We start from the raw sequence: 4,236 nt of genomic DNA, 5'->3' as shown, positions 1-4,236 counted from the left end.
AATCCTTAGAGTGCTACAATTTATTTTAACACAGTTCATAATTCATAGTAAGCTCATACTGTACATAACACTGGATTAATTAATTGTTTTGAGGAAACTAAACAAATGGCTTCAACAAGAAAGATTGCGTGTTTAATCTTAACAGGTATTAAAAAGTAAAATACAAAAGCAGCCCACACAATTACATCACTATGAAAATATTCATATATAATATTAAAAAATACAATGCACGCAGTATTTGTTGTGTTTATCTGTATTTAATGAACAACATGGCTGGGTGTTGGTAGACAGGGACACAGGGCAAGATTCTAAACCTCACTGATCAGTGGACTCTTCAGGTTAACTAGGCCAGCACAGATGGTTAAGATGTCCAGTTTTGGTGCCATGCTGATGGGAACATTCTGGGATAAAATCTTAAACACCTTCAGTCTCTGGATTGCTCTTTCCACATGTATGCGGACATTGGCTACTCGCCTGGTGCGTGTCGTCTCCTCATTGGTCAACTGATTGCGCCTGTAGGTGAAAGCAGGGATGTTCAAACTGACCCTTCTCTCATCAAGCAAGTCTCGAATGGTGAACCCACGGTCCGCCATGACCTCATCACCAGCCCTCAGATAGTCTAGGAACCCACTGTCCATGGTGATAAACTTATCGCTGCTTCTGCCAGCATAGGCATCAGATATAAACATGATTAGCCCATTAGGGGCCACAGCGACAAGATATTTCACAGTGTTGCGTGATTTATACTGGCTGAAAGTGTCACTCCTTGAGTCGTGGTTTGTGGCTCTCTGCATGGCACTTTCGGCACAGTCAATGATGCAGGTGGTTCGAGGGTAGTTCCTCTGAAACGACAAGGGCATGGTGGCACGAATGGTCTCTCTTGGAAGCCAGGGGATCAGGACTTTGAACTGTTCACCCATCACGTCAATCCAGTGACTAATCACAATGCTTGCCATGGATGTAGACACATTGAAGCGGTGAGCAATATCTCCTAATATTAGGTTTAGTTTTAGTTTCATCAACGTCATAAGTATTTGGTCAACAACAGGAAGGGTAATTGATGGCTTACTGAAAGGCAACAACACCGTCACCAGGGTGAAGAATTGAACCATAAGCACTCCTGTATACAGCCGGGACCTAGCATCATCAATGACCGTGGTGCTGGTCACAGTAGGACCCATTTCTGCCTCGCACTGTGTGGCCTTGTCTACTTTAACAGACTGTGTTGTTGAACAGTAAATGTGATCAATATGTGACGGATCCTCCCATTGGGTCTGGGCATCTCGAAATGTTGGTGTAGCAGGCTCGGCCTCACAGACAGGCTGACAGGTTTCTGGAGCATCTAAAAAGGGGAAGAGAAAACATGGATGGAGCAAAATTAATGCAGGCATAGAGTCCTCTCACTACAAACATCACAATGGAAAAATGTGTACTACAACATTGCACTCACACGCACACACACAATCATCATCACAACAGCCTGCCACCTTGCATTGTATTTATGATGTAGACTAAGGCACACGCAGGCCGGCACACACACACACACACACAATTAATGATGTAGCTATCGTGGGCATTGTTTGTCCCATCTCCAAAACAATCAACTGCCTTAGCAAAATACCGGTAGCAATGTTAATGTATGACAACTTCTTCATAATTAACAGTATTGTCAGCTTCATAGCTAAAGTTGCTGAACTTACCCTCAGATTCAAGTCTGCGTTTCTTTATCTGGGGGGAGGCAGTGGTCCGCTGGGTGAGTTGACGCCTCTTTGGCTGGGGAGAGCGATTGTATCCCAACCACAACTCTGGGAAAGGATTATCCTTGGTAGGTTTTTGGTCAACAACGTGATAGGAACAAACAAAAACGTTGAGGGGTGGTTTCTTTAGATTCAATGCCTTCAGCCAGGTCCTTGATTCCGAGTCGGTATCAGGCTTGCGAAAAAATGTAAACAATGGAGCGCATGGACATTGCCTCTTCGTAGCTGGTTTGTGGTCGTAGCACTCTATCTAACCACTCGTTCAGGTGCTTTCTCGAGTTTTTGTAACCAACTACCGCACACGTCGTTCCCGAACCACTTTTCTTCATGTTGTAATTGTAATTTTTATATCCTCTTTGTCACTGCGATATCAGTGCTTTGTCGGCACAACGGAGCTAGCTAGCAAAACAAACCCAGCCCGGCAGAACGGAAGTGGATTGCATCGACGGGAGGAGTTCAGGAAGTAGAGCGGAAATGGCTCAAAAACGTGTGTATACTTTGGCGAACCTTGGGGCAACTTGTGCATGTGATCTGCGGGAACCATTCCTTTGCAAAAAGCAGTCAAACATCCAGAAGGGTGGAGTCAAGGTTGGGGAGTATTAGGTGTTAACAGTGTGGTTAATGTTAAGGTTAGGTTTAAAATCATATTTTATGACTGTACCTGTGCCAGCTAGTGACCACTGCAGAGCTGCCTCCAGAACAAGATTCATGATGAAAAACGCTAACCTGCGCCTCTTAAGGGTAAAGTAATCCAGAAGTAACTGAAAGTACGTTACTGAGTTTGGGTAGCGTTAGCCAAAAGTTCCGTTACTGATTACAAATTTGGACAAGTAACTTGTAACGGATTACATTTAGAAGGTAACCTACCCAACCCTGGGTGGAGGCCACATACCGTAGCTCTTCTGGTGCGACACACAGTATTGCTGATGTAAGAAACAGGTTATACTTTTCTTTTCATCTACCACAATGGTACAACTCCTATAGGGCTATCCTTTGACTCTATTGAACTGCCATTGTATTCTCTTGGAGCACAGTACTCAGGTGAAATAAAGTACTCTGCTCAATTGAATCTAGCTGGACATAAGATATTGATTATTGTCATACAGGTATCAATCACAATATAGATTTTTGTAATACAGTTATCCATCAATCACATACAAAAGCACATGACAAATCCTGAAGTTTGCATAGATCTTTATTTTTCATAGAATCTATCAATTAAATAAAAAGGACAAATTTAACAAGAGCAAAACAAATCTTTAAATTACAAGAAAATTACACTGCACCATATATATAGTACAAAAATAGGCCTTATTTTAGAGTTATGTCCCATCTTAAGGTAGTCATTCTTTTACATTATTCATAGGTCACTGTTTCTGTTAGGTACTGTATGTAGCCCCAGGCCAAAGACTTCATGAGGAGAGGTGTGGAGAGGTGGACAGAGCTGCATGGGCCGTGTCCAGAGCTCTGTTTAACCCCCATGAGAGTGTTTCTTCTGTAGTTGTAACACACACACACACACACACACACACACACACACACACACACACACACACACACACACACACACACACACACACAGCCTCATACAGCCCTTTAGTGTATGGGGATGGGATACATTCTCAATCTGCTCCCTCCACATCCAACGCTGTATCTCAGCTCCACCACTGTCACCCAGCAGGGGGTGGAGAGGGAAAGGTCTCTCTGCATTAAAAAGCAGGAATAACAGAAAGAGCTAAAAAATGACAAATTCATCTGATTTATGAATCAATGCATATAGAAAACCTCAGATTGCGTCATCTCCCCATTTCAGGCTCAGCAATCTGGAGCAGAACTGTACTGAACACAACTCTAAATTGCCCCATCTTTGGTAATGCCAGAAACTCTGCTGCAGTCAGCTGTAGTATTGAGGCTGCACTGCAAGGAGCGCAACCTCCTTCCCAGCAGCTGTCCATTCTCTTAGGCATAGTGTTATAATGCAATAGAGATTTCCACATTCAGGAGTGACCAACTTAGAGGCAATAATGTAAGTGGGGAAAGTACGTTGGGGCATTAAAATGATTGCCTCAGCTGCAGCTCAACTATAATTCTGGTAGGTAGAACAATCCCTAAGAATTTATCGGTTACTTCTTCATTTTAAGGGAACAAATGATCATCAATAACAGCATTACTGTACTTTACATCAGCCAGGGCCAAACGGCACATTATTCCATCTTTGTAATAATGACATCTTTTGCTCAAAGTTGGCCGTCATTACTTTGCAATCAGAGGATAGCAACCCCCCCAGTCTGTGTATTGGAGATTGTCTTCCTCAGCAATGTTTTTAATTACATAAGATTTAAAGCACAGGGATCACATCACCCCCCTTAGAAAACAATCCTGAAAACGATATATTCAGAGGGCATAAATCAGGATATATGAAATTACCTTTAAGTTGTGCCAAGACAGAGTAGGGGAGGAGAGAGAGAGAAAAGGAGAG

The sequence above is a fragment of the Coregonus lavaretus genome (genome assembly GCF_964263955.1).
Source record: "Coregonus lavaretus genome assembly, chromosome: 37".
Classification (NCBI taxonomy): Eukaryota; Metazoa; Chordata; class Actinopteri; order Salmoniformes; family Salmonidae; genus Coregonus; species Coregonus lavaretus.
This window is presented reverse-complemented; position numbering follows the sequence as displayed.